The sequence below is a fragment of the Eurosta solidaginis genome, chromosome 5 (genome assembly GCF_040869045.1).
Source record: "Eurosta solidaginis isolate ZX-2024a chromosome 5, ASM4086904v1, whole genome shotgun sequence".
Taxonomy (NCBI): Eukaryota; Metazoa; Arthropoda; class Insecta; order Diptera; family Tephritidae; genus Eurosta; species Eurosta solidaginis.
In genome coordinates this window covers 65,882,040-65,901,878 of record NC_090323.1, presented here as the reverse complement: position 1 = coordinate 65,901,878, position 19,839 = coordinate 65,882,040, and the positions used below count along the sequence as shown (strand labels likewise).

Below are 19,839 nucleotides of genomic sequence, written 5' to 3'. Positions count from 1 at the left end.
TTCACAACGGAGGGTGGGTTTTACTGATCGATTTGTGTGGCTGACTGAGATAGGTAAAAGTCCGTGATTTTAGTCGTTTGACATTCTTTGTGGGTTTCTGGTTTTTGATCGTTAATTGTTTTGTGTTTATTTGTTGATATGTGTTTGTCTGTTGTACCTGTATGATTACTTTTTTTCTTGTAAACAAGTTTTAAAGGCTGGAATATTGTGTCGGAAATTGTGTTTATCTGTTCGTTTATTATTCTACCGTCGAATGTTTTCTGTTTGTAGATTTCCATTTCTTGAGTACGTTGAGACGTCGGCCTTTTGCTTCTATGTGAAGAACCCTAACTCTTTTATTGATGTTTGTTGGGGAACATTCATTTTCAACCATGTGATTGGCGAAGTTAGACTCTGGTATAATATTTGGATTCCGTGTTTTTTTTTTTTGCTGTAATCTCTAATGTACTCTCTGAACCTCGTTCTTATTTTCCGTCATGTTTGTCCTATGTAGCTATATTGGGATCCGCAGGTAAGCTTGTATACGCCGTGGGTGCTAAACGGATCCTCTGAGTTGTGTTAGTTCTTAGTTTCCACCCTAGATTGTTCGATGTTTTGAACGCTATCTAGACCTCACGATAAATATTGATAAAGAAGCCAAGAGATTTAACTATGACATATATAAAAATCCAACGGCCACCGACACAATAATATATAATACCTCAAATCACCCCCAACAGCATAAAAATGCAGCATTAAGGCACTTGGTACATAGACTTGAAAGAACACCTCTTACACAAGAGGCATATAAGAGAGAGCTTGAAGTCATATATAACATTTCTGCAAACGACGGATATAAAAGAGCACTAGTAGATAAGCTCAGAAGGACGCATGGTGAACAAAAAGAAATAATGAAAAGAAAATAATAACACCTGGACGACTATGACATATACTGGAAAAGCAACATATAAATTAGCAAACTTCTTTAAAAAATACAACATTAAAACAGCGTTCAAAACATCGAACAATCTAGGGCGGAAACTAAGAACTAACACTAACTCAGAGGATCCGTTTAGCACCCACGGCGTATACAAGCTTGCCTGCGGATGCCAATATAGTTACATAGCACAAACAGGACGAGGTTCAGAGAGCACATTAGAGATTACAACAAATAAAATAATTTAAAAAAATGTTTAACTTAAATGGTTTCATTGAAAACAATACTTACATGGAAGTATTAATAATACTAAAAGCTAGAAAATAATTAGGTAGGTCCTAGGTACTAGCCATCACACTCCACATCAAGGAGGAGTGTGATGACCTACCTAATTATTTTCTAGTTTTTAGCATTGTTAATGCTTCATGTAAGTATTGTTTTCAATAAAACCGTTTAACTAAAAAATTTTAATTATTATTTTAATTATTATTAATAATATTATTTTATATATTTTATTTTCAAGTTTTTAGTCTTTATTAAATTGCCTATTATTTCTCATTCTATTTAGTTCATTTAGTGACTCATTATTACAAGGACTCTTTCCAGACAATTTGTTACAATCTAAGTCCCCAACACATAGTCCTTCCAAAGATTTTACTCGACTCTGCGCCACGTATGCTTGTCTCTCCTCCAAATACAAAATATTTTGATGTCACTTCTACCGAACTGTCTGTAATATTTGTTCCAAATATGAGCCAAATCGAACATCACAGGTCGCTTTCTATTCATGTATGTATTATGTATTCCAAATATGGACCAAATCGGACCACAAGTAAGGTTTTTTTTAGTATCTCGATCTTTGTACCACCTAGAGGCGATTTTTTTCATAGGTCGCTTTCTATTCTTGTATGTATTATGGGTTCCAAATATGAGCCAAATCGGACCACAAATACGATTTTTGTGAATATCTCGATCCTTGCGCCACCTAGCGACGATTTTTTTCATAAGTCGCTTTTTATTCTTGTATGTATTATGTGTTCAAAATATGGGTCAAATCGGACCGCAAATACGATTTTTGTGAATATCTCGATCCTTGCGACACCTAGCAGCGATTTTTTTCACAGGTCAATTTCTATTCTTGTATGTATTGTGCGTTCCAAATATGAGACAAATTGGATCACAAATACGATTTTTGTGAATATCTCGATCCTTGCGCCACCTAGCGGCGCTTTTTTTATTATTGCATTGTCATCGGGTTCTGAACTATATTCAAACTTATCCGCAAGTTACTTAAATTTAAATTACAAAATTCGTTCACAACGGCCGTGCATGCAGCCGTGGGGCCTGCTTGTCAACTCAAGCTAAATAAAACCGTTTAAAAAACACGGAATCCAAACATTATACCAGATTCTAACTTCGCGAATCACATGGTCGAAAATGAATGTTCCCCAGCAAACATCAATAAAACAGTTAGGGTTCTTCACATACAAGCAAAAGACCGACGTCTCAACGTACTCGGAAATATGGAAATCTACAAACAGAAAACATTCGACGGTAGAATAATAAACGAACAGATAAACACAATTTCTGACACAATACTAGAGCTTTTAAAACTTGTTTACAAGAAAAAAACTAATCACAGAGGTACAACAGACAAACACACAACAACAAATAAACACAAAACAATTAACGCTCAAAAACAACAAACCCACAAAGAAGGTCAAACGACTAAAATCACGGACTTTTACCTGCCTCAGTCAGCCACACAAAACGATCAGTAAAACCCACCCGCGGTTGTGAAAGAGCACACAGCACATACACATACTTAAATATACACAAGCATCAATTTTGACAATACCTGTTCATGTACTTACGAACTATAAATATAGGACAAACGCCAACAACAGATCAGAAGGAAATCGACGCTGATGACGGCACAACGCCGAAACCAGTTTGTTCCGAAACAAAATTTGACAAAGGATGACGGAAAATTGTTCCAAGATACAGCATCCGGGGAGTGTCCTTGTTGCTAGAAGAACAACTGATAAGTTCCTCCTGCGTTAGTTAGATAGATAATTTATTGAGGATTGCACTGCGACCATGTGAATTTGAGCTAATTTATCAATTTTCAGGTAATTCTTTAACCCGACTAGGACTAGTTAAGTAGTAGGATGCTGATGCAAATATCGACTAGTATGTCAACTGGTGTTACAATGACGAATAGACTGAATAGTATGCCAACTGGTAGGTTTATGTTGTATACACTAACTAGTATATCAATTGGTAAGATATTAATGTATATAATAAGTAGTATGCCAACTGGTATAATGCTGGCGCTAGTCAGTATGTTAATTGGTATGACCCTGATGGGTATGCTGACTAGTATGGCATCTGGTACGATGTTGGTGTATATAATGACTAGTTTGTCAATTGGTATGATGATGAAGAAACTGGCAATTGATATTTCGTAGGACATGTTAAAAGTACCAGTTGTTAATACGGAAAAATTACAGAACTCATACTAGTTGGGATTTTTGGCAAACTAGTATTCTTCTAGTATACAACTAGTTAGCTTAACTGCAGGGCACTTGCAAGCATAAACACAACAATCTCACGAACGATAACATTTCGATGATACCACGCTGTTTACAAAAAAAAAATTACAGCAGATTTCGTTCAAGATTTTTATTTCGATTTCGGCTCCAGTTTAGATTTCGGTTCCATATTCGGATCCCGATTTCGGTTTGTGTCCATGGTACTATTTTGTTTTCGGTTTCTTATCATTATTTTCCCTTTTTCTCCCCTATTTTTCTTCCAGTTTTGTTATTGTCCTCTTCCTTTTGATTCCCTTAATAGCCGAGACTATAATCGGCAGCCATAAGATGTGTTACTCAACTTACGATAAGTAAGCCGTATTTTTTTTTCGCCATTTTTTTTCGCATGCTCGAAAATTATTTTTTAGGTATGCGTAGTGGAACTTTTTTTCCTGAGCCCAAATCCTATCGAAAAATCGATGGCGCGATATCGGTTAACTTTCGTCCATACAAGTCGATCCAGGTTAATGTAGGTGTCTGATATCAAGGTGTGCTGGTGTCAACCAACTATGTTTACTGTTTAGACATTACATTCGGAATTCTTCCATACGTTAAGAACCAAAAACTACGTTGAAGAGCTAAGCATCGATATGAGGTCGACACTGATGTTACAAAACATGACAAGGAGCCCACGTAAATCCAGACAGCATACACCCTGTTCATTGCGTATTTTCAATTATACTAACGTTATATCTATGTGTTAGTTTACTTATTTGGCTCTATACTTTTTGTGCTTATTTTTTTAAACCATAAACGATTCGTAATTTCTTAGATTGCTGGCAATACACTTCATCATAGCACAAACCATTTTTTAGGAACAATAAGCCAATTGAAATTATGATTATCCCTCTACAATAATTACTAAATAACATATATGTAATACTCATATATTGCTAATAGAAAATGCTCACAATTTGTTTTGAATTCGAAATCAAATCAAGGCAGCCTATAAAATTTTTGTGATTGTAGCAGCATAAGTGTGACAAAAAAATTTAAATCTAGGTACATTCGATTATTGAATACAAAAACAAAAACGTTTAAACAGCAATAAATCGGCGCTCTGATGTTTGGGAATGTACCTAGCCTTTTGTAGCAATATAGGAGTATTACATATATGCTAAATAACAACGAAATATAACGAAGGAAACAAAATGAGCGCAATCAACTCAGAAAATCAACGACTTCAAAACAAAAGCTAACCAAACAAATAACATAACTGTAAAATGTATCGCCTTTATTGCAGATGCACATGATGTGTTTTATGCTCTCAGTATGCTTTGGTTTTCTCTAACTTTTTAATAGCCGAATGGGAGCTATAAATTTATATTTAAATTAAATTTTAAAACCAAACACGAATTTATGGAAAATAAATTATATCTATATATATCTTGGACAGTAGTCGCGGTATTTTCGGGATATCCAATATCTTATGAGTCTTAAAGAGTTAACAACATTTTATGGTAAACTTAATTTGTATGAAGTGAAATTTTTGTTTTGTTGTAATTTTGTTGATAAAAATGCGACGCAAAACTATTAACCCTTTCGGGATCACAAAATTTATGTTGAATCCTTTAGAAGGGTTAAAAGAAATGTGAATAATACACGAAATTGAGTTATTTAAAGCGAATTATTTGATAGAGTCCATATTGTTGCAAATTTCGCTACCCGGCTCGCATTACGTGTTACGATCAGTGACTGAAAACCATTTTCACTCAAGCGATAACTATGCAACTGTCAAACTTTTTCTAAAATTGAAGTAAGTTATGGATCTAACGAGTACTATTTGTCGCTAGTTCAAATATTCCATTAAACCGATTCCCCAGTTTTATTGTGATGGTAGCGTTACTTTGCCATGATTTTTGCATACAGAATATCGAAAGGGTGTAAAAATCGTGTTATGAGTATCGCTATCGGTAAAACAAATACCCTGCAGTCAAACTCCAAAGTAGTCAGAAAGCAATCTAGTTCGCTGCTTCGCGAGAGCTTTCTGCCGGCACATAGTTAAACACAAACACGATCACAGAACACTTCACCGTTTCTTCTGCAGATTAAAATAAAATAAATGTAAGGCGCGATAACCTCCGAAGAGATCTAAGGCCGAGCTTCTCTTCCAATTTGCGTCGTGATCCTCTTGATTTTTCCCTACAAATTGGCCGGACAGGACCTACATGTTTTATTCCGACTCCGAACGGCATCTGCAAGGCAGATGAGTTTTCACTGAGAGCTTTTCATGGCAGAAATACTCTCGGAGCGCTTGCCAAACACTGCCGAGGGGTGACCCCGCTTAGAGAATTTTTCTTTTAATTGAAAACTTTATTTCTAAAATTTTGATATTGCTTTTCCCGGGGTGCGAACCCAGGGCATACGGTATGGTAGGCGGGGCACGCTACCATCACACAACGGTGGCTGCCCTTCTGCAGATTAATGAAGCCATTAAAAATGCTAATCCCTTTAAATCAATAGGCCGTGACGGAATAGCTATGCTGATGCTAAAATACCTTGAACCTAATGGATCAACTACCTGACGTATGTTTTTTACTTGTCGTTTTTGTTTTCTTTTTTTTTATTCCAGAATGAAGAATGGAACGAATATTCCCAGTACCAAATCCTGGAAATGCCGCTTATGATGTTGTCTCGTTATAATTCATTTAGTCAGTAGCGAAGAAGTTGTAATCCATTCTGCTTCCTTCATTTAATCGCAAGATTTAGTTAGCCACCCATCAGCATGGCTGCCGTAAAATGGATATTACTATCACCGCGCTAAACGCCATTAACACCCAGATAAACTGCGCACTGAACCACTCAAACTTCATCACAGGTTCGTGGCATTTGACCTGTCAAAAGCTTTTGACACAATTACCCGTTCCCAATTGTCTTAAAAATGGTGGCAAAATATCTGGGTGGTCGGCAAGCTTCGGCTCAATTTAGGAACGAAACATCAAAGCATAGGAGAATTAGAAAAGGTGTAGCGTAGGGTTATGTCCTATAACCGCTTCTTTTTTATTTATACATAGCGAAGCTCCCACTAATAAGTTTCCAAATTAAATAGCTATCTATCAGTCATTCTAAATTTTTCACTTCGTGCGAACTGCAACTATCGCCGACCAATGTTCACTGCCACTCTGTTTAAGATGTGGAAGGAACACGTGATACAAATATTGGATATTCACGTCGATGGCGTTACGCTGCCGAATGTCAGTCGCCCAAAGATCTTCGGTGTAACGCTCAAAAGCGCTCTACCTTTAAGGCACATGCTTCCATCTAAAGTACACAGCCGCAACAAAGTCTCCTAGTATTCTTCCGGACTTACAAAGTTGGTCGCACCTACATGGTGAGTAATGCCAAACAGACAGAATAGTATATCAAGTGGTATGATATGGGGTATACAATAACTAGTATGCTATCTGGTAAATGCTGGCGCAGAGGTTGACCCTGAAACATATAGTATTTGATTGGTGTATGTAATGCCTAGTTTGTGAACAGGTATAACGCTGATGCAGAGACTGGCAATTGATATTTCGTAGGATATTGCAGTGTTAAAAATACTACATAGTTGCTAATAATGAAAATGACAGAACTGCATCTAGTTTAGATTTTTGGCAAACTAGTAATCTTTTGGTATTAAGGTAGTTGGTTTGGCTGCAGGGTATTGTTATTCGGTCAATAGTAATTTCCGAAAATGACAAACCACGATGGGTTACTTGACACCAATAAGAGTTCACAACTGCTTTCTGAAGATTTTTAAATTTTTTTCTGTGTAAAAAACTTTGCTCATTATATGAGGGCATCCAGAATATAAGCGTAAGCATAGTGTAATTGTAGACTGCAGTGTAGGCGTGATGTGTGGTGTTGGCATGCTGTATAGGGAAATACGAAATGTAAGCGTAAGGGTAGCGTAATGTGGGGGCAATGTAGGAAGGCTTGATATGAGCGAAACCACACAGCAAATCAATTAAATTAACGAAGACAGAACACAAATGTATTTATAAAGGAAAAAGTGAAACTACAAAGGAAAAGAAGTAAATGTAAAGGAGGTGCAAGAAAAAGAAGAGTATAATAACAATGTCGATAATAATTTGGTTAATCTAGGGAATGAAAAAAGAGGAAAGGAAAAAAGAAACTATGAAGAGAGAAAATACTAGAATTAAAATTCGAAGCCGGGACCGAAACCTGACGGGAAGTAATCAATTTTTGGTCAGGCTGTTATCGATGAGCTATCGGTATGTTATCGATAAGGTATAGTTATAAGGAAGAATTCATTTCAAAACAAAAAATGTTGCAAGATTAAGTAAAATTTCCGATCCCGAAAATCGACATACATAAATTTTGAAAAATACTCATCCCTAGTCCATATATATTTATGTTTGTAACAACTATTTAGATAACACTTGCACATTATAAATCTCATTAAACGAGTAGATAGTGTAATTAAATTATGCGAGGGAAAATGTAGCAGAACAAAAATAATGCCAAAGTGGCTCTTAGCGAGAGTATGAACAAATAATTTTGTATACAACGTATTAACTTATATTTCCTACAAATGTATATGTGTGCGCGTAAGCTCATATACGGATACAACCATCTTGCTCTTTATAAGAAAATTATAAAATAACTACTTAGTAAGGGTTTTTCATTGGGGCGAATCGGCATGGGAGCAAACTTGGCACAGACTGGCAAATTTTGAGAAAAGTTAGAAAAATACGTGATGTATATAGGAACGATTTCCTGTCATCACTTGTAAAATTTGGCTTGGAGATTAACCGGTTTCGGCGTTGCGCCTTCCTCCGTGTCATTTTCGTTCTGATTTATGGTATATAAGTAGTTAATAATAAGTTATATATATAGCGGAAGTTTAATTAACACACTGGATACGTTCAGTTCAACCTAGAGCTATGGACCGGATCCTAAGTCATCTTCAAACACTAATGCTTGGTTTCCATTAGGTCAAAAGGACTGACACAAAAAATTTCCTGCAACTTACCTGCTGGTGATTTGGTGTCAAAAGTGTTTTCATTATATCACATAATTGACTCGAAGTCGATAAAGCAATGTGTGGCCAAACCTTACCTTTCCCTTTGTTACACATGTTATAGCAACCAAGCAGCTAAGGTTTTAATATCAAATTTGCCTTAACGATGTACAATTTCAGTTTTAAATTGTTTATCATTTTAACTGTCACATCGTAGTTAAAACAGATGGCAAGCGCAATCGACGTTTAATGACCAGCCGTATTCATTTAGACGACAAGGTTTGGGATTGTATTTGTTCTAATGAAAACCAAGCATAATGTTTTATTTTTTTTCATTCCACCCAATTAAAAAAAGCTGTAATGGTATGCACCTTGTAATTTACATTAAGGGTTGTTTAAGGCTTCGCTGATTTTAATATTAAATAGCTCTTGTTGAAGCTCCCTTTATTTTAACTGAAAGCGGAAATTTTTTATTTATTTATTATGTTTGTTATACTTCTGCTTTCAATTAGAAATTAAAGTCCGTTTGAATTAATAACGTATGTATTTATAATGGTAAAGCTTGATGAAATTTAATTTCAGCGTTAATACTTGATATTATTATTGCATTGTGTGTTTGTATGGTGGACTTTAAGAACTTCATTTATTTGCAATTTTATGACCAACTTTTCCACACTGTTGAAAAATTTTAAAATTTTTTTGGAAAAAATTGTTGGGAATTTTATTTGGTATTCGTAAAAACTTCCCTAAATGTTTTCAGGTTCTATTCTATAGCTAAATATTTTCAACCTTCAATGAAAATATCTCATAATTAAAATTTAAGGTGAAAGGTTTGATAAATATTGTTTATCGAAAAACAAGCGTATAGATACATTTTGTCTAGTGTCGACCAAACTGCCTGGTGACCTCTCTGTGGGGAACTATTTTAACAGTTTATTTATCGATAATAAGCTGGACAATTAACCAGCTGCGATAATATGATCGCTTCGTTATATGTAACAATTTTAAATCCAGAAAGTGACGGTTTAAATACAGCTCTATAGAGAAAATAAACATAAATTTTTGAATGAAAATATTAAGGAAATTCTCTAAGTCTAGGAAACGTAGTAAACGTAGAAAATATTCCACGTTTTCTGGACCAAATATACAACCTCAGAGAACGCAAAACTTACACAAATAATATGTTTTCCATTTGATCCTGCATGTAACGCCAAAGGTTAAATTTAAAATTAGATTTTATGCACTCAAAAAATTTACAAAACTGCCGTGCACAGACAGACAGCCTTTGTTTTTTTCATTGATATTTCAGTTTCAACATTCTTATCACATTTATAAATTTTCTATTTAAATATACATTAATTTCACTATAAGAAAACTAGAAACCGTAGGAAATTTTTCACCATTGTTCTTTGTAGTTGCGTGTAGAAAACTTCTGACAGTAAAATGGAAAACTTTCTACGGTTTTGGATTATAGACAGAGAGAATACGCCTATATTCAATGTATTCTTTTTAGCAGTTTTATACGTAGCGCTGTTCTACATGAGAATCTTTTCAATATTATCATTATGATCATATGTATTTAATTGGCGAGCTTTGCTCATATTGCTTTATACAATGGTTTTTGTAATTGATATTAGAGAAAAATTGTAAGTTTACAAACGGCGATGGTTACTAGGACATGTTTCTGAATTTCACTTCTTCATCAGCTAGCTTTTCGGGAGCTGAGCGTTGAACTCGAATCTCCAACATTCATATCAGTGCAAGCCTTTAACTGCTAAGCCATATGTATGTCCCGTTGTTCGCTGTACAATTGGTCTCTAAGAGTTGCCTTCATGCATATGATCATATTGATATAATAGTAACAGCGGAAATATTAAAAACAAATACTATAAAAATCCGAACAAATGTTACTAAGCTTTCAAAAGCGCGCCTAAAAATCATATCCACACCATTAGGAATAAACTACATACAGAGTGTATGTGCCTACATGGTGATCAAAAGGAATATAAACAAAAAGGCAACTCTTATAGACCAATTGTACAGCGAACAACGGGACATTCATATGGCTTAGCAGCTAAAGGCTTGCACTGATATGAATGTTGGAGATTCGAGTTCAACGCTCAGCTCCCGAAAAGCTAGCTGATGAAGAAGTGAAATTCAGAAACATGTCCTAGTAACCATCGCCGTTTGTAAACTTACAATTTTTCTCTAATATCAATTATCATTATGGCAACCCCATGAATTTAGGGGTATATTATGTGTAACGCAACTAGTCGTATTTTCAAGCGCGAACCAGAATACGTTTGATATAATAGCATTCATTCACCTCAGTGAGTGACAGTGAAATTTTTGGTATTACATAGTGGTGAATGTGAATGCCAGTGGCTGCGATGCAAATTGTCACGCCGTAATACATAATGTGGCCCTTATTTCAATAAAGACAACAAATTATCCATCCAACTGTCGAGAATCACAGAACGTTATCAGGTTTCCGGGAAGAATTGTTAAGCAAATCTATGTTCATACACAAATAGCAAATATGTGATAGTTATGTCTTCCCTGGTTCATGTAATATATCCTTCTATACCAAACTGCAAAAAAAATGGCAAAGCGACTTATAGCTAAAAATCAATTAATTTGCTATATCCCAAAATATTGTGTTCTCATACAGTTTGGTTAATTTAAAGAAGCCCCACAAAACCGTATCCAAATTCAACATCAAAGGCAAAAGAATAGCAAAGTTAAGACGGACTCTTAACAAAGCAAGCGAATAACTTAATTTATCTGAGCGTTTTTTTTTGTAGATAATTGGTTGAAGGAAAGAAAACTGCAATATCCATTAATTTCGTAGTTACAAAGTCAGATAAAAATGGCAAGTAGAATTTACTAAATAAATTAAGTTGCTTGCAAATTAAATGGGAAGACAAAAAATTGAACCAAAAGTAGCAAATAGGTAGAGGATATTTTTACATAAGTAAAAGTGAATTGGTATAAAATAAGCACTATCGATCCGCTTACAAGATATGTAAGCGTGAAAATGTTATATAATAATACTGTCTGCAGACAGTATGAATCATTTGGAATAGGCATCTAAGGCTTAACATAAGATAACAACAACACGATATAACTAAACTGTTTACAAGTTATTGAAGTAGAAAAGGTGGCCGCCACAAAATAAAGCGCCATAATATACAATGGGCCAAATAATACTTTTAAGTGTATGAAGATCGTGGGTTGAAATTGCGGTATGAGGCATTTTCATGTAAAGAGGCTTGATTCTGTTCAGAGAATCTTTGTACCTTTTGCCTTGTGATCGTTGAACTTTGAGGAGCCTGTACCTTCTTATAGAGCTCGCTCTTTGCTATAATTCTATACTAACTCTGTTTTCGATGTGGTCTTTGATATAACTTCTTGCTCAATTGATTGTTCGTTCTTTCTGATGAGAATTCGTTTTAATGTACCCTCTCGTGTTATTCTCTGTAACAAGCTGTTTTATCTGGGTGATGCAAGAACTCTTTATGCAATAAATGGTCCCTAAGGAGGACACTTTGTCCATTTAATGCCTATTCTTTTGTCTTGGCGTTTGATTTTTGTTATACTAATTATACTTTTTAAGAGTAAACTCATTAGACGATTGGCAAGAGTTTAACTATACTTCTTATTTATAGAAGGTAAATTTGTATTTATATTAATCAGCATATTGTTGGTTGATTGAATAAATAAATAGATAATTTTTTAAAAGGTAGATATAAAATATTTTCAGCAATTTACGCAAGCCCAACTTATCAAATAAACTATAATATAGAAATTCAATTTATCACGAAACCTTTCTTGACTTTATTTATCTCATTTGAGATTGTGGCAGTGTTACATATTGTGACGAATATGACTGACACTAAGTGATACTCACATCCCTAGTCTGATGCTAAGTAAATGAAGTCACAACAACAATAAAGCAGACAGTCACTTGTATCTACGTAAACGAATAAATCATTACGTCTACAAATATGTACGTACACGTAGCAGAGAAGAGATGCACAAACACATGCAGATATCTGAGATGCTTCCGAAAGTATGCAATTGTAATTGTGGAAGTGTCGCTCACAAATACAAGCATATGAGAAGCTATATACGTGCATCTGTAGTTATAATTATATGGCGGTGACTAAGTAAATCCTGTAAGCGCGTAGAAGATGCCACGAGGAAATCACAGAGTATAAAAGCACCAGCGATAGAGGCGCTACAAGCAGTTTTTGATTAAGCACGCAATCTGTCGGGCAGTAGTAGAGTTTCGTTTGAGTTTGGTTATTAAGCAAGCTATTCGTTGCAAAGTTTAAGTGTTATTGTGAAGTACTTTAATAAAGACCATTTTTCCATTATTCAATATTGGAGTTATTTATTCAACTGTTTAGCGATACGAACGTTGGCAGACGATTGCAAATAAGGGGAATTGCAGTAAATTCGTTACAATTGGTGTCAGAAGACGAATTGTTGAATAAATTCCGAATATTGCGAATACAACTTCGACATGGCAAAGTTGAGTGAGTTGAGGATCCATCAACTGAAGAAGGAGTTGGAGAGCCGTGGATTGAATACAACCGGCAATAAGATCGGACTTCAAACACGACCACGAGAGGTAATGGAGTCGCAAGGAATTGATGTGGACGAGTATGTCTTTTATCCTGATGGGGACGAGGCAACAACAAAAATTGGAGAGAAGAACGGAAGTCCGAGTCCAGTCGCAAGCGGCGAGAATAATGCGATATTGGCTTTGTTATCACAGATATCGGCAAAAATGGAAACCCAGGAAACACGCATAACAGAAATGTCATCACACATATCCAAAAATATGGCATCCCAGCTAGAATTCAAGGAGAACCGTATAACATCAAGATGGAAGAACAGAAGACACGTATTGCAGAAATGTCCTCAGAAATAACATCGAAGATTGAAGCACAAGAAACGCGTATTTCAGAAATGTCGACACTGATTACATCCAAGATGGGAGCACAAAAGGAGCGCTTATCATTTCAGGTGGCACAGATGTCTTCGTAGTTAGAAGCACAGAATACAAAAATTGTACAGCTCGAGGACAAAATGGATGCCGAGATAGAAGCTTTGAGAGATCGTATACAGGAGTTGCAAATAAATCGCCCAACAGTTTCAGCGAGTAATCCAAAGGTAAAGACACCATCCTTTGACGGTTCTGCTCCTTTCCAGGTCTTTAAGCTACAGTTTGAGAAGACCGCAGCAGTGAACGACTGGAATGCTGAAGATAAAGTTGCAGCTCTATTCGAAGCATTGAAGGGGCTATCAGCCGCAATCCTACAGACGATTCCCGAAGGAGAGCGGAACAACTATGAAGCATTGATGGCCGCTTTCGAGAGACGTTATGGAAGCGAGCATAGAAAGCAGATATTCCAAATAAAATTGCGAAACCGTTACCAAAAAACTAATGGAACTTTGCAGGAGTTTACTTCGATTGTTGAAAGGTTGGCTCATTTGGCAAATGCGGACGCACCCGTGGAGTACACCGAGAGGGTAAAAATCCAGAGTTTTATAAATGGCATACGGGACGTAGAAACGAAGCGAGCGACATATGCAAACCCAAAACCCACATTCGCAGAAACGGTATCCCATGCGCTGACTCAGGAAAACGCGTCACTTTTGAGTAAGCCCACATATGAAGCTCATCGCGTGGAAGTGGAAGGCCAGACTGGGTAGACACAATTTTGGAAGCATTAAAAGGAACGCAGCAGAAAAACGATGGTGCCGTCAAATGCTTTAAATGTGGAAAGCCAGGGCACATTGCACGTTATTGCAGTACCAATCCTAACAGTTCCAGCAATGTGGGTGGCCGTAAACGCAGAGCTGAAGGAGAGGAGCAAATCTCAAAATCCACTCAATCGTAAAACTAAAACGAGTCAGCCGCAAGGGGCGACAGCTGGCTCCCTCAATAGAATGCCCCATAATCTCTATCTCGCAAATTGGTAGAAGGTCAATCAATCTTATTGTCGTAGGACATGTGGATGGAAAGGGACGTTTACTGACTGTAGATACGGGTGCATCCCATTCCATCATTCGATAAGATTTAGTGAATAAGAAGATAAGACCATTGCTTGGAGCAAAATTACGTACAGCTACGGGAGAGGACACCCAGGTAATTGGAGAAGTAACATGTGAAGTAGCAATTGGGAACGTCACGGTACTACACAATTTTATAGTGGCAGAGATTGTTGATGAAATCATAATTGGAGTGGACTTCTTAATCGACCAAGGCATCAAGATCGATATGCAAGGCAAGATGATGCGATATAAGAACATGGATGTGCCACTTAATTTCGGCTACGAGAGAGGCTACAGCAGTAAACGAGTGCTGGTGGAAGAGAGTCAGCAAATACCACCAAAATCCGAAGCAGTCATCTGGGCAAAGGTTTATGGAGATTGTGGGACAAACAAATTGTGGGTTGTCGAAGCAGCAAACAAATCAGCACTGAACATGCTTGTAGGAAAAATCCTGGCTATGACAAAACAAGATGGACGTATTCCGGTAAGAGTGCTCAATGAGTTCAAGTCACCACTCAAACTGACCAAAGGAGCTATTTTGGGAAGATGCCAAGAGGCTGAAATAGTTATTAACTGTGAACAGCTCCAGGAACACATTTCATATAGTAATACTGATCTTTCAAATGACATCACGGCATGGACACAGGGGCTAGAGGAAGCCTATCAGAGTAAGGCAAAGCAACTGCGAACATATTTGACCAGGATGGTTCCAAACCAGGCCACACCAACGTTGTGAAACATCAAATTGACACTGGAGACGCGAGGCCGATACGTCAAGCTCCTCGTAGTGTTCCACTGGCGAAACGGGGAGTTGTGAGTCAAATCGTCAAATGAGCGACAGCGGCGTCATCGAAACATCAGCTAGTTCATGGAGCTCACCGGTGGTACTTGTGAAGAAGAAGGATGAGAAAATGAGGTTTTGCGCGGACTATCGCAAGTTGAACGACGTCACGAAAAAGGATAGCTGCCCATTGCCGAGAATTGACGACACTCTGGACTCGCTCTCTGGTACGAAGTGGTTTTCCACACTGGACTTCAAAAGCGGCTACTGCCAAGTTGAGGTGAAGGAGGAAATAAAGAGAAAACAGCCTTCAGTGTCGGTGATGGTCTTTGGCAATTTGCAGTGATGCCTTTTGGACTATGTAATGCACCAGCTAATTTTGAGAGACTCATGGACCAGGTACTGAAAGAAATACATGCTTGGTGTACCTGGACGACACCATCGTATTGGGCAAGAACTTTTATGAAGATCATAAAAACTTGGAGGAAGTTTTCCAGAGAATAGCTGGCGCTGGTCTGAAGTTAAGTCCCAAAAAGTGTGCGCTGTTTAATAAGGAAGTAAATAATTTGGGTAACAAGGTAACGACAGAGGGCATCTGAACTGCGAACGAAAAGATAGAGGCTGTAAAGGATTGGCCAAGACCACAGAACCTACATGAATTGAGAAGTTTCCCTGGACTATGCACATATTACCGCCGATTTCTACCAAATTTTTTCAGCGTATCCCATAGCCTCCATGAGCCTCCAAGAAAAAATAAAGCTTTTGAATGGAAGAAGGAGCAAGAAGTGTCTTTCCAAACATTGAAGGAGCGTTTGTGCACTGCCCCAATGCTAGCATATCCGATTCCAGGAGCACCATTTATTCTAGGTACAGATGCGAATGGATATGCTATAGGAGGCGTTTTGTCACAACTGGTTGATGGACAGGAGAAGGTAGTTGCATATTACAGCCGTTCAATTGGAAAACCAGAAAGGAACTACTGCGTTACACGGAGAGAGCTGTTGGCATTGGTATAGTGCATTAAACATTTTCACAAATACCTCTCCGGCCAGCGATTCCGCGCCAGGACAGATCACGTAGCGCTGAAATGGCTTCTGCAGTTCCGTAATCCAGAAGGACAATTGGCACGGTGGATCGAGCGACTACAAAGCTATGTCTTTTCCATTGAGCATCGAAAGGTTAGTACGCATGGAAATGCTGATGCAATGTCAAGAAGACCATGTAGTTTGGAATGCAAGCACTGTTCAAAGGCTGAGGCTAAAGAAGACATTATAAATGTCCTTCTAATGACTATAATGTGTACGGATGAATGGGACAAGGAACAACTAAGAAAGTGTCAGCTAGAAGATACAGATCTGTCACGTGTTATGCAAGGGCTCGAACGAAACGAAAGACCAAACAGAGAAGAGATGTCAGCAGAGAGTCCCATTGCGAAGTTATATTGGGTACAGTGGAACAGTTTAGAATTGATATCCGGTTGCCTTCATCGAGTATGGGAGAGTGTGGATGGTAACTGCAAGAAGAAACTGATAGTTGTTCCCAGAAAGAGGATTCCTGACGTGCTCAGCGAGCTGCATAATGGTCCAAGTGGAGGTCATCTTGGCAACACGAAGACGCTGGAGAAAGTTAAGCAGATATTCTATTTGGTTGGTTGCCGTCAGTCGGTCACCGAGTGGATTGCCAATTGCGAGGTTTGTAACAGAGCGAAAGGGACCAAAACACGAAGTCATGGCCAGATGAAGCAGTATATTTCCGGTGCACCATTTGAAAGGATCGCCATGGATATCGCAGGTCCATTTCCTACTAGCAACCGCGGAAGAAAATAAGTACTGGTGGTTATGGATTATTTCAGTAAATGGCCAGAGGTATACCCAATCCCAAACCAAGAAACAGAAACAGTAGCAGAAGTGGTTACAAACGAGTGGGTTGCAAGGTATGGGGTACCAATGGAGTTACATTCTGACCAAGGCAGGAATTTTGAATCAGCTGTGTTCCAAGAAATGTGCAAGAAGTTGGGCATTCCGAAAACACGGACAACTGCATTGCATCCTCAGTCCGATAGCATGGTGGAACGTTTCAATAGAACATTGGAGGAGCATTTAAGGAAAGTAGTAGACAAGTACCATAAGGACTGGGATATACACATATCATTATTTTTGATGGCCTACCGATCGGCAGTACATGAGACAAGGGGCAAAGCTCCCGCAAATGTAATTTTTGGCAATGACCTTCGACCGCCAGCTGATTTGAAGTATGGGATAGATGCCGATGCGGAGAGAAATGTCAAGAAATTCACTGGTGTCTTGCAAGAAGAGCTGAGAGAGATACACGATCTGGTAAGGCAACGAGTAAAGATTGTGAGTGACAAGATGAAAGCGAGGTACGATAAAGCATTAATTCGGAAGGGCTTCAGGAAGGAGATTTGGTGCTGTTATACAACCCACAACGAAGAAAAGGTTTGTCCCCGAAATTGCAGTGTAATTGGAAAGGCCCATACAAAGTTGTAAAATGGATAAACGATGTAGTGTACCGCATACAAACCATTGGCAAACCACGAACCAAAATGAAAGTGGTTCATTTGGAAAGGCTGGCAGCGTTTAGGTCAGGAAATTTTTCTGATCGGGACGATCAGACTTAGGTGGAGGGCAGTGTGACGAAAATGAGTGACACTAAGTGATACTCACATCCCTAGTCTGATGCTAAGTAAATGAAGTCACAACAACAATAAAGCAGACAGTCACTTGTATATACATAAACGAATAAATCATTATGTCTACACATATGTACGTACACGCAGCAGAGAAGAGATGCACAAACACATGCAGATATCTGAGATGCTTCCGAAAGTATGCAATTGTAATTGTGGAAGTGTCGCTCACAAATACAAGCATATGAGAAGCTATATACGTGCATCTATAGTTATAATTATATGGCGGTGACTAAGTAAATTCTGTAAGCGCGTAGAAGATGCCACGAGGAAATCACAGAGTATAAAAGCACCAGCGATAGAGGCGCTACAAGCAGTTTTTGATTAAGCACGCAATCTGTCGGGCAGTAGTAGAGTTTCGTTTGAGTTTGGTTATTAAGCAAGCTATTCGTTGCAAAGTTTAAGTGTTATTGTGAAGTACTTTAATAAAGACCATTTTTCCATTATTCAATATTGGAGTTATTTATTCAACAGTTTAGCGATACGAACGTTGGCAGAAGATTGCTAATAAGGGGAATTGTAGTAAATTCGTTACAATATGTATGCACGTAAAAGTGATCTTTATTTTTCGATTTCCAAAAAATTAAAGGGGCACCCCGTCATTATTAACTCAAAAATACTAATGGCGTTTTGTTTTTTTTTTTTGTTTTTTTGAAGGTTATTAGAGTTTGCTACCGAAGGTCAAACTATTAGAAAAATCATTGTTATAATCTTATGATAAAATAGGAAAAAACGGAAATTACATTTTTAATGTAGACTTTCCAAAAGTTATCAATTTGGGACAAAAAAAAAATGGTTGGAAGTTACTAAAAAAGGTAAAACAGTACTGTAAAAGGACCATGCGCCATACAAAACTCAATCCTCGGTAGCAACCTCCAAATATTCTTCAAAATAAATTTAGAAAAATACTGAAATAGCTTCTCAGGATTGAAATCCTTCCCTGTCAAAAATTAAAAAAATATATAAATGTTTGCCCACGATTACGATCCACCCTTATGTATGTCAGTTCGGCTAGAATGCCAGCTTTACCCGTTGTGAATTGCTCTATTCGCTAATATCAGAAGCGCCATGGTTAAGGTGTGAAACAATTTTCTGGACTACAAGGTAGATAATTTTCTAGGAGGGAAAATGAGATGAGTAAAATAATAAAGTCAAGATGAATAAAGTGAGATCACAAAGGTTCAGTGATGAACAAAAGGATTTATGTGCTTAAACTGATACATTGCAGCAAATTAAAAAATGGATTCTAAAGTCTACAGCGCGTATATTTAATAACATTCAACAAATGTTGCAGGGTTTTTTTGTCCTTGGCGCGATTTACATCGGAGGATATTTTGGCCAATCTTCTCTTCCAATTTTCGTCATGCTCCTTTTTACTTTTTACTACAAACTCGTGGCATGAGCCTACATGTTTTGTGTCGACTCCGAAAGGCTATTGCAAGTAGATGAGTTTTCACTGAGAAGCTTTTCATGGCAGTTGTATATTTTTGCCAAACCATTGCCAGAGCCCACTAAGGAACATCTTTTTCTAATCGTAAAAACTTGTTTTAAAATTTTTGATGTAGCTTTGCCTGGGACTTGAGCACGCTTCCCCCACACCGCCGCGGCTCCGGACGAATTAGTAAGTATTTATATAAAAAAAATATGAAGTAGTTTGTAACCTCGCAAAGTGGCTTAGTGACAACACGTAGACAGAAAGCTTAGCTAGCCTAGAAAGCTAAGTAGGCAACTATGAAATACAACTGTACGAGAAGGGCGATCTAGGCTCTAGGATAAATAGGCGAACGGGGCAACTAAGAGTATAAA

General features: G+C 37.5%; 1 protein-coding gene across 14 annotated transcripts in view; it reads right to left on the bottom strand.

The window, feature by feature from the left end:
• The window catches only part of gogo (golden goal), a 595,526-nt gene that overhangs the window by 452,778 nt on the left and 122,909 nt on the right, over positions 1–19,839 (bottom strand). The window lies entirely within an intron of this gene.